Raw genomic sequence first — 13,190 nt, forward strand, 5'->3', positions numbered from 1 at the left:
CCAGCCGTGCCCCGCGATGGGCCAGCTTTCTGCCAAGCCTGACAGTCGCCCGCACCTGCATGACGTGCACTGAGCCCAAGCCTTGATCTCAGAGGGGCCAGGGCGTCTTCCTCCAGCCTTTCCTCACGTAAACCCGCCTCAGCCCTGCCTGTTCACACGCCCCTACAACCTCTGTGGACGGCCTATTTCACGCGTCAGACTCCGAGCTTGGCGTGGGCGGGGGCGGGGGTCCCTGATGAGTGAGAGCAGATAAGGCTGTGTCCTCAGACAGTGCCAGTCCAGGTAGGGATCTGCCAGCATACAACCACACACACACACACACACCCCCGACACTGTACAACCACACACACACACACACACCCGACACTGTACAACCACACACACACACACACCCGACACTGTACAACCACACACACACACCCCCGACACTGTACAACCACACACACACACACACATCTGACACTGTACAACCACAGACACACCCGACACTATACAACCACACACACACACCCCCGACACTGTACAACCACACACACACACCCCTAACACTGTACAACCACACACACACACACTGTACAACCACACACATACATACCTGATATGTACAACCACACACCCACACCCACACACCCAACACTGTACAACCACACACACACAAACCCGACACTATACAACCACACACACACACCCCCGACACTGTACAACCACACACACACACACACACCTGACACTGTACAACCACACACACACACACACACCCGACACTGTACAACCACACACACACACCCCTGACACTGTACAACCACACACACACACCCCCGACACTGTACAACCACACACACACACACACACACACACACATCTGACACTGTACAACCACACAGACACACCCGACACTATACAACCACACACACACACCCCCGACACTGTACAACCACACACACACACACCCCCGACACTGTACAACCACACACACACCCGACACTGTACAACCACACACACACTGTACAACCACACACACACACACACCCAACACTGTACAACCACACACACACACACACCCGACACTATACAACCACACACACACACACCCGACACTGTACAACCACACACACACACCCCTGACACTGTACAACCACACACACACACCCCTAACACTGTACAACCACACACACACACACTGTACAACCACACACATACATACCTGATATGTACAACCACACACCCACACCCACACATCCAACACTGTACAACCACACACACACACACACACCTGACACTGTACAACCACACACACACCCCTGACACTGTACAACCACACACACCCCCAACACTGTACAACCACACACACACACCCCTAACACTGTACAACCGCACACACACACACTGTACAACCCCCCACACACACACTCGACACTGTACAACCACACACATACACACCTGACACTGTACAACCACACACACACACCCGATACTGTACAACCACACACACACACACACCCGACACTGTACAACCACACATACACACAAACACACATCTGACACTGTACAACCACACACACACACCCGACACTGTACAACCACACACACACACACACCTGACACTGTACAACCACACACACACTCTGTACAACCACACACACACACACCCCAACACTGTACAACCACACACACACCTGACACTGTACAACCACACACACACTCTGTACAACCACACACACACAGTACAACCACACACACACTGTACAACCACACACACACACACCTAACACTGTAAAACCACACACACCCAACACTGTACAACCACACACACACAAACCCGACACTATACAACCACACACACACACCCCCGACACTGTACAACCACACACACACACACACACCTGACACTGTACAACCACACACACACACACACCCGACACTGTACAACCACACACACACACCCCCGACACTGTACAACCACACACACACACACACATCTGACACTGTACAACCACAGACACACCCGACACTATACAACCACACACACACACCCCCGACACTGTACAACCACACACACACACACCCCCGACACTGTACAACCACACACACACCCGACACTGTACAACCACACACACACACTGTACAACCACACACACACACACACCCAACACTGTACAACCACACACACACACACCCGACACTATACAACCACACACACACACACCCGACACTGTACAACCACACACACACACCCCTGACACTGTACAACCACACACACACACACCCCTAACACTGTACAACCACACACACACACACTGTACAACCACACACATACATACCTGATATGTACAACCACACACCCACACCCACACATCCAACACTGTACAACCACACACACACACACACACCCGACACTGTACAACCACACACACACACACCCCCGACACTGTACAACCACACACACACCCGACACTGTACAACCACACACACACATACACCTGACACTGTACAACCACACACACACACACACCCGACACTATACAACCACACACACACACCCGACACTGTACAACCACACACACACACACACACACCTGACACTGTACAACCACACACACACTCTGTACAACCACACACACACACACCCCAACACTGTACAACCACACACACACCTGACACTGTACAACCACACACACACTCTGTACAACCACACACACACACACCCCCCCAACACTGTACAACCACACACACATCTGACACTATACAACCACACACACACACACCCCCGACACTGTACAACCACACACACACACAGTACAACCACACACACACTGTACAACCACACACACACACCTAACACTGTAAAACCACACACACCCAACACTGTATAACCACACACACACACCCGACACTATACAACCACACACACACACCCCCGACACTGTACAACCACACACACACACACACATACCTGACACTGTACAACCACACACACACACACACACACACACCTGACACTGTACAACCACACACACATACACCTGACACTGTACAACCACACACACACACACACACACACCCGACACTATACAACCACACACACACACCCGACACTGTACAACCACACACACACCCACACCCACACACCTGACACTGTACAACCACACACACACACACACCTGACACTGTACAACCACACACACACTCTGTACAACCACACACACACACACCTGACACTGTACAACCACACACACACTCTGTACAACCACACACACACACACACCCTCGACACTGTACAACCACACACACACAGTACAACCACACACACACTGTACAACCACACACACACACACCTAACACTGTAAAACCACACACACCCAACACTGTACAACCACACACACACAAACCCGACACTATACAACCACACACACACACCCCCGACACTGTACAACCACACACACACACACACACCTGACACTGTACAACCACACACACACACACCCGACACTGTACAACCACACACACACACCCCCGACACTGTACAACCACACACACACACACACACAATCTGACACTGTACAACCACACAGACACACCCGACACTATACAACCACACACACACACCCCCGACACTGTACAACCACACACACACACACCCCCGACACTGTACAACCACACACACACACCCCTGACACTGTACAACCACACACACACCCACACCCGACACTGTACAACCACACACACACACCCCTAACACTGTACAACCACACACACACACACACTGTACAACCACACACATACATACCTGATATGTACAACCACACACCCACACCCACACATCCAACACTGTACAACCACACACACACACACACACACCTGACACTGTACAACCACACACACACCCCTGACACTGTACAACCACACACACCCCCAACACTGTACAACCACACACACACACCCCTAACACTGTACAACCACACACACACACACACTGTACAACCCCCCACACACACACTCGACACTGTACAACCACACACATACACACCTGACACTGTACAACCACACACACACACCCGACACTGTACAACCACACACACACACACACACACCCGACACTGTACAACCACACATACACACAAACACACATCCGACATTGTACAACCACACACACACACACACCCGACACTGTACAACCACACACACACACAAACGCACACCCAACACTGTACAACCACACACACACACACACCTGACACTACAACCACACACACACACACCCCCGACACTGTACAACCATACACACACACACACACACCCAACACTGTACAACCACACACACACACACACCTGACACTGGACAACCATGCACACATACGACGTATGCTGCACTCGGAACTGTGAAGTGGGGAGGGAGGGTGCTATAGACCCACCAGAGGGACTCAGCAGGAAGATCAAGAGCGGCTTCCTGGAGGAAGCAGCGCCTGTGTGGAGGCTTGAAGCTGCACAGAAACCAGCAGGCAGAGTGAGCAGCTGCTGCACGACCCGGGGGCCCAGGGGCCCTGGAAAGAGGCAACCAAAGCTGGCGGGCTCTGGGAGGACAGAGGCGGGTGGAGGGTGGGTGTGGGGTGAGGGGGGGCGCTGGCGGCGGGGCAGGGAGCCCTAGAGCCAGCCCAGGCGTGGGCAGGTGGGTGTGAGCAAAAGCTGGGCGTTGAGCCGCCTGCGAGGCATCGAGGAGACGTGCAGGGGGCGCGGGAGGCCTTGGAGGAGCCCAGGCTGATGGCGTGCGCAGCGTCCACTCAGGATGGGCTGAGGCTGAGGGCTGGCGTGCAGGCGGGAAGAGCCCTCCTAGACGGGCATGCACCCCGCTTCCTGAGGCCGTCCTGGTCAGCTCCTCCATCTGAGACTCACGCAGGTCCCTGTTTCCTTTATCTGTTACTAAACCAACAGCTGGTCAAGTGCCCACGAGCATCGGTGATGGGGAACATTGCCGGCAGCTGAGGCCTGAGAGGGCTCCCGCCCGCTGAGCGCTCTTTCCACAACCCTCTTGGTCCTCAGGAGACGGACCTTCCTGCCTGTGTCTCCAGAGCCGGATGCCATGCCCAGGTCCCTTCTCATGTCCGGGGCCCGTGCTCGGAGGGAGGAGGTGAGACCTGGCTGCCACCTCCACACGGGACCCCAACTTGCGTCCCTGATGGACCTGCCTCTGCTCACGCTGTGGCAGCCCGCCGCTGGCTTCTATGTCCACATCCCGTTAAGAGCAGTCAGAGCGGGTTCCTGTACTAATCGGGCTCCGTCTCCCCAAGGCTTCATCTGGCAGTGAGTATCCAGCCTCCAGGAGCCCGGCCCTCTCCCTCCCTGAGGACAGCTGCCAGCCCTGAGCCCGCTTCCCAGGGCTGCCCTCCTGCTGAGGGCCAGGTGACCACAGGCCCCTGGGAGGGGTCGGGGGGGAGCAGGCAGCCGACGCTGGGATGCAGGAACCCTGGAGGGCCCACCCGACTCGGCACCCAGTGCTGGCTCCTAGGGCAGGGGAGGTGCCCCCGGCCCCTTCTCTGATGCTGCCCCAGGTGAGGAGCCGAGGACAACCCTCACACAGTCTGGGCTCTAGGCTGGCCAGTGGCTGGGGGAGGGCTTCCCCTCTGCAGGGTGGGGGGCACAGGGCTCCGAGAAAGCTAGGGATGGGGCAGTTGGGCTGACCCCACATGTGGGGTTGGGATCCGGCTGCCCCTCCCCACAGCCGCCTGGAGCAGCCAGCCCAGGCGGGCTCTGCCCCAGAGCAGCAGGAGCCCTTCCAGGACCAGCCGGGCGGGTCAGGTCTCTGCTGGGGGCCTGGGGGCCCTGCTGGTTCCATAAGTGGGGTCTGGGTGACCACACGGTCCCTTCACCTCCAGTTGCCCTGGGGGCCTGGGGGGCTGGCAGTGGGTGAACAGTCCAGGATGCCGGTCCCTTTTGAGGGAGAAGGAGGAGAAATGATGAGGATGGAGACTCAGGTAAAGGGACAGGTTTCAGGTAAATGTGCCCTCGAGGATGGAGACACCTGGGCGGGAAGTGGAGGCGGAGGAGACGGCCCTGCCCCTCGGGCCCTTCCCTGGCCCTGGCGTCATCCCTTGGCATCATCAGGCCAGGCCCCCGCTCCCTGGCTCCGGCCCCAGGGCAGACGTGACTACGGGCCCTGACTACAGGAGAGCCTGCCCAGCGCAGCGGCTCTGCAATGCAGTGCTGGGGTTTTTTTGTTAGTTTTTTTTTTCCCCTAAAAGTCCTCATTTCCCAGGGAAAAGCACAGCCAAATGCTTCTAAAAAGGGGCGGCCAGGCGGCCTGGGACGTCCACCCTCCTGATTCCAGGACCTGGCGGCCGGCCCTCCTCCTGCCCCTGAGCAGCCCTGCCCTCGGCTCCAGTCCTGGGGTGCAGCCTGGTGGGGCAGGCACCTCGGCATCCGTGGCTGGAGCACCACTCAGCACCAACCCTGACCCCAAGCCTCTGGCTGAGTCTCCATCACCGAGAAGAGACGCCTTTAGACCCAAGAGGCTCAACCTCACCCCACCCTGCTCTCTCTGAAGGAGCTTCTTTGGGGGGAGTAGATGACTGCACCCCCCCTTTGCTGGATCAGATGCCAGTCTGCTGCAGGGGTCTCCGGGGGAGGGGCCCCTCCGCTTGCCCACCTGGTGACACAGTAGCTGCACACGCTCTGCCTTGGTGCCTTCTTCTGTTCTTAGGTCTCGTTTCCAGGGAACTTCACTCCAGCTCTGCCTTTCCAATCAGAAAGGGACAGGCTCAATCAGCTAGGGCAACAAAGCCTGACCCAGGCTGCTGGAGACCCCGCCCTCTCCCCAGGGACCACAGTGCGCCCGAGGCCAGCAGAGGAAAGGCCCTGGGTGGCAGGTGACCCTCGGCGCCCCCAGGTCCCTCCCCTCACCTGGAGGGCGGCGGGGCCCCACCCGCGCCCCGCTCTGCGGCCAGTCTCTCGGGCACAGGTGGCTCTAGCTCGGGGGCAGCCAGGACAGAGCGGGGCCAAGCTGGCCCAGCCTGGGGGATGGGCTGCCAGTCTGCCATCTGCGTGCAGGTGACAGCCAGCGACACGGCGCTCGGAGATAGGAGGTCGGGGCCCCTCCCTTCTGCCACCAGACTCGGGCCTGGCAGGAGGGGCCCCCAGGCCCGAGGGGCAGGAGGTCTTTAGATGAAAACAAGCCAGCCCTCAGCCTGGGAGATACCACCCTGCACACAGCGTTTCCACCGGGGCACAGGCTGTGGACGCAGGGACAGCTCTCTGCCCCTGAGCTCAGGGCAGGAAGGGGGTCAGGTCAGCCGTCAGGGGTACACCCACCGGGAGGCGGAGGGAACCCCACAGGCAGGGTAATGCTGAGTCCAGGCTGTGGTCCCAACTCCACCGCCTTCCGCCTGGGTTCCCCGGGCGACTTCACTGACCCCGGGGCCTGTCTCCTTCCAGGAGCAGGAGGGCAGGGGCCACAGCTCACAGGCTGCGGCGAGGGGGCCGGCCCAGAGCCTGTTCACTGCAACTGCTGGGAGCCCCCAGCCCGCAGCCTCGGCCGAACACCTCCCGGATTCTCAGTGCGTGAAGTCTCTCCTGGAAGCGCCGTAAGGTGCAGAGCCCCAGGCCCAGCCCCAGACACTCCGGGTCAGTAGGTTCAGTTCAGGCACCTGGGGGCTCACCGCGTCCTGAGAAGCAGAGGGGGCCCTGTGCCTGCGGGCTGCAGCGTGTGGGTGGGCCCCGTGCTTGGTGCCCGGCCCCGCCGCGGCCTCACCCCTCTCTGCCGCAAGCACTCGGGAGCAGGACTTCCCGCCGCGGTTCACCCCTTCCCACCCTGCGTCCTCAGGTCACCAGCCCCCACTTGGCCCCAGACACCTTCTGGGGGGGCCGTCAGGCAATGGGCCAAACAAAACCCTCACCCTGGGGACCATGTAATCCTTTATCGAATGACTCATCAGCTCACCCCCTCATTCATTCATTCCTGCCCTCATTCAGTCACTCATTCGTTCATTCACTCACTCATTCATTAACTCATTCACTCATCACTTATTCATTCCCTCCCTCATTCATTCACTCACTTGTTCACCCCTCATTCATTTCCTGCCCTCATTCATTCATTCACTCCCTCATTCATCCTGTCACTCATTCATTCATTCACTCAGTCATTCATTAACTCATCCACCCCTCATTCATTCATTCCTTCCCTCATTCATTCATTCACCCACTCACTCGTTCACCCCTCATTCATTCATTCCCTCTCTCATTCATGCATTCATTCATTCCCTCCCTCATTCATTCACTCATTCCTTCCCTCTCTCATTTATTCATTCATTCCCTCCCTCATTCGGTCACTCCCTCATTCATGCCCTCCCTCATTCATTCCTGCCCTCATTCATTCATTCACTCATTCAGTCTCCTTTGTTTACCCACTCATTCGTTAACTCATTCATTCCATTCACTTGCTCTTTCATTCACTCACTTATTCAGTACTTCTGCAAGCCTACTCTCTACCAGGCAAAGCGCTAGGTGCCAAGGTTGACACGTGCAAAGCCCCCCTTGTCAGAAAAAGGCCAAGGAACTGATGGGCCTAAGGGGCCACAAGCCCTTGGGAACCCTCGACTGCAAACCCCAAGGGCAGGCTCAGGCTGGCGGCCTCCATCCACCCCTTCCAGGAGGCAGCAGGAAGGGGTCACCAAGGCTGCCCCAGCTGGCCAGGAGAAGGAGCTATCTGGAGATATGGACGGTTGTCCTCAGCTCATTCACACGGTCACCAAGGAACAGAGCTCAGGCAGCCTTCTGCCCCAAGACGAGGGGCATCAGCCTTGGCAGAAAGAACAATTTTTCCCAGTGAGTGCCCCAGCTTTGCCTCCAAATGGACCCTCCCCGTGGGATTCCCTGAGCCTGTTCAAAGCACCATGGGCTTCTGTTGGCTCTACTTCAAAACTTAGGGTCAACTTCTTACAAACACGTTTCACTGTGGATGTTACCAAACCCTCGAAAAAGCAGAAAGAAGGGCCTCCTATGCTTGGCCCCTGCCCCCAACATGTATGAACAGTTTGCAATCTCATTTGCCTAGATCCATCATGCTCTCCTTTGTTGGGGGGGTGGGGAGCATTTTGAAGTGAGTCCAAATATCATGTTACTTTTCCCATAAATAAAGTGAAGGCCTCTAACTAAAATGCCTTTTAAATATATATATATATGTAGCTCAATGAACTTATGGTTACCAGGGGGAAGTGTAGGGGGAGGGATAGACTGGGAGTTTGGAATGGACATGTACACACTACTATATATAAAACAGATAGCCAACAAGGACCTACTATATAGCACAGGGAACTCTACTCAATATTCTGTAAAAACCAAATGGGAAAAGAATTTGAAAAAGAATAGTTACATGTATATGTATAACTGAATCATTTTACTATACACCTGAAACACAATATTGTTAATCAGCTATATTCCAATATAAAATAAAAATTTAAAAACTATATGTCTCTATGACTAGCTGGCCATATCACACCTGGTACAGTAATATTACCTAATAGTATACAACACCCAATCCACATTCAAACTTCCCTCTTTATCTCAAGCTTTGCCCTTGTATTCTCTTATGTTTTTGTCTGGGATTCAGGTCTTATGTTCGAATCTATTTTGAATTGACTTCAGTATACGGTGCAAGGTAAGCGTTCAGTTTTCCTAACACCGTTTATTGAAGAGACTATCCTTTCCCCTTTGTATATTCTTGGCTCCTTTGTCTTAATCGACCAAGGACTTGTGGATTATATGTGGGCTCACCCTCGTTCTGCACCACCGGCCTGTGTGTCCGTTTTGACGTCTGTGCCATTCTGTTTTGGTTACTGTCTCTTTGTTGTGCAGTTCTTATCAACTGAAGGCTGAATCTCGAGGCTTCATTGGACACAGTTTTGATTTCCACCGCGACCCGCTCGTCTGCTGTTCACCCCAACTCTCCCTCCCAGCACCACCAGCCCAGCCCAGCTGTGTCCCCTCCACACTGCCACTTCAACGGCTTATAACGCTTCAGACACAGGCTCGCTCTCTCACCTCTGGGCCTTTGCACCTGCCGCTCCTTTGCATGGAAGCCCCCCCCTGCTCTCCCAGGTGGGATGCACTTTCAGGGTTCAGCTTAGAAAGCCTCACCTGGGTTGCTGCATCTCCTGCTGTGCTCAGCCCCCCATCACAGCTCATGCCTCCAGGCTCCTCACTTACCTCTGCCCTCGTATGCAGCCCCCACCCCACCCGGGCTGGAAGCCCAAGCCGCAGGCCGACTCTAGTCCTCCTCTTAACCCAGGGCCTGGCACAGAGCAAGTATCCAATCAGCATTCACAGAGCTGACGCATTTCACCCAGCGTCAGCACTGTCGCAGGGTGGCAGGGCGGTGACCAGTCATGGAAACATTCTCAGGTTGGGTGCTGGGTGGATGGTCAGTGCCCAGCAGCAGCAGAAACCCGCAGGCCAGGGCGAGCCCACCTTCTGCGGGGGGAGCGGGAGAGAAACAGTCCAGCCAGGCCCTCTGAGTCCCCAGACACCCGCCGCCCCCCTCTTCACCCCATCCCTTGTCCTGTCTTTCCACGTTCACTGGTCATTAGTCCAAGTTTATATTTTTATTATTTGTTGTGCTTACTCAATCGACTTTTTTGATCACAATTCCTAAATTAAGAAGCAGATAAATGGGACACAGTTTGTTTCTTTAAAGAACTCACTAAAATAAGTCATTTAGTCGGCAGCTCTCAATAGGAAAAAAGGTTACATGATTCCTCATCCTCAGGATGCCAAACAGCTCATTTAACTTGAGTCTCCCCAGTGGTCTGACAGCCCGACTGCCCGCTTCAGCAGAATCTAGTCCAATCTGCTGGGGAAATGGTAAAATTCTATCCACCAGAAAATATCCCACCAGGGAAACCAGGGCAGACAGGCCCGCGGAGCAAGCCAACGGCCCAGGCCTCCCTGGCGTCTGCATCGTCCTTATGTCTCACACTTAATACCAGGAGGAGGGACTGTGCGAGGGCAGGAGCCAAACAGGGGAGGGCTCCCTGGGGGTGGTGCTAGCAGGAACCCACAGCTCCCTGGGCCGGCAGATGGGTGGGGGGGCCCCGAGGACCAGAGTCTGAGCCATCTGTTAGGAGCCAGAGCTACAGAAGACACACGGGGCTGCCAAGGCAGCCTCCTGGGAAAGGGGGGAGAGGCCTCCAGTCTCGCCAGCGCCTGCCTTGGGGCAGAACATGCCCAGATCCCGACTGGTAAAGGAGCCGGGAGATGGAGTTCTCAGCCTGTGCAGCCAAGCAGAGGGCAGGCTTGGAGAGGGTCTGAGAGCAGCAGGCGACCGGCATGGTGAGAACGTGTGTGTGTGTGTGAACACAAGTCTGGCCAGAGACAGGCGCTGACACTTTAGCTCACACTTTCTCAAGAAGCCCCTCGGGGTGGTGCCCTGAGTACATAGCAGCCCCTTGCACGCTGCCAGGGTCCTGCCACCATGGACAGGTGGACCACTTGGCACGAGCAGAACAGAGGCCGGGGTCTGGGGTCCCTGGGACGGGGGGTCTGGGGTCCCTGGGGCAGGGGGTCCAGGGTCACTGGGACAGGAGATCCGGGGTCCCTGGGGTGGGGGTCTGGGGTCCCTGGGACAGGGGGTCCGGGGTCCCTGGGGTGGGGGTCTGGGGTCCCTGGGACAGGGGGTCCGGGGTCCCTGGGGTGGGGGTCAGGGGTCCCTGGGGTGGGGGTCTGGGGTCCCTGGGACAGGGAGTCCGGGGTCCCTGGGGCGGGGGTCTGGGGTGCCTGGGGCAGGGGGTCAGGGGTCCCTGGGACGGGGGCTCCAGGGTCCCTGGGACGGGGGTCCGGGGTCCTGAGGGTACAGCAACAGTGCACATATCCACAGACACGCGAAAGTAAACACCTGCACACACTCTTCCTGACACACGTGCACTGCACACTCTAATGCATGCACAAACTGTGGCTGACGCTCCTAAGGTCAGCTTTGAACCTTTTCCTTAATGAGATCTAAAACTCGCAGGTGTGGTGTGGGGGTAAGCAGGCTGATAATGTCTGTGGAAGTGGTTGATAGATTCAGGGTGTGTCTCACCCAAGTGCAGAGATGGTGCCCGGGGTGTAAGCGAATCTCTCTGGTCTAACCTCCCTGGGCGGGAGTAGGGGCGGCCTGGGGTCTCTGAGGGTCACAGGGTGTAGAGGTGCCCTGACCCCTGAGGTGGAAGGACCGCACCGCCCGCCCTCTGCGGCCCCAGGTCAGAGGAGGGCAGCCAGCACCGCCAGCTAACTCCAGAACAGTCTTCACCCAAAAGGAAGACTGCGGTCAGCGGCCACCCCTGTCCTCCTCCTCCTCCAGCCCCCGGCTGCCCTCAATCATCAGTGAGGGCCCTGCGCCAGGAGAGGGAGCCGGGCCACAGCAAGGACTTAGGGCGCAGCCCCTGCCGGTCGACAGGCCCCTGCACAAGCAACCCCTCCTCATGACTCTGGGGCAGGTGGAGGGGTCCAGGGTGCCATTTCCCCTGGACCCAGACGGGCAGGTCGCAGGGGACAGAGATGCTCTTGGGCCCAATTCCGCTGACACCAGGGAGCCTCTGGCGGCATCTGGTGGGGGAGGCTCCTGCCACCCTGTGGGGGAGAACCCAAGCCCCCCAACCCCCGCGGCCATCACCGAGAAGGACGTGCTGCCCGAGTCGCTTCCATGTAGGAGGGTGTGACTACACTGGCCACTAAATCAAGATGAATGAAGTTCCCGCCGGGACCAATTACCGCGGTCCCAGACCGAAGCACTTCCAACATCCAAATGGCCACGTTTGGCTTGAACGACGCGGGGGGAACGTGCCGGGTGCCTTTACCCCTCTCCGCTCCCACCTGGAGCAGTGCTGGGAAGCAGGCGAAGGGGGCACGCTGGCGCCCTGAGTCTCAGATCTGTACTGACATTCATCCCAGCTGTCCAGTGCCTGCATCTCCGGTCAGCACAGGCCCTCGACAGCTCACACGGCAAGTGCAACGTGGGGGCGTGGAGGCTGGCTCAGTCATGCTCTTCTCCACCCCCACCTGGGCCCATGCCCACCACCCATGGCTGCCACGTGGGCGGTGCTGGCCCAAGCGAGTCCAGTCAAGGCCAGTGACCAGTCATGTCCACAGCCACCGACTGGTCTGGAGGAGCAGTCAGAGTGGCCCAGCCCGGGGCCTTGCCCTCAATTCCCCACGCGCCCCATCCC

At 57.0% G+C, this 13,190-nt stretch overlaps 1 protein-coding gene across 2 annotated transcripts in view; it reads right to left on the reverse strand.

The window, feature by feature from the left end:
- SYT2 (synaptotagmin 2) overlaps window positions 1-13,190 on the reverse strand; it is an 87,084-nt gene that overhangs the window by 53,769 nt on the left and 20,125 nt on the right. Inside the window, exon 2 of one of the 2 annotated variants that reach the window (XM_044942606.2) lies at window positions 6,641-6,724. The exons of the other annotated variant lie outside the window; for it this stretch is intronic. The gene's annotated coding sequence lies outside the window, so the exon portion shown is untranslated. The remainder of the gene's footprint in view (window positions 1-6,640; window positions 6,725-13,190) is intronic. 2 annotated transcript variants of the gene reach the window in all.

This window comes from Bubalus bubalis, chromosome 5 (genome assembly GCF_019923935.1).
Source record: "Bubalus bubalis isolate 160015118507 breed Murrah chromosome 5, NDDB_SH_1, whole genome shotgun sequence".
Classification (NCBI taxonomy): Eukaryota; Metazoa; Chordata; class Mammalia; order Artiodactyla; family Bovidae; genus Bubalus; species Bubalus bubalis.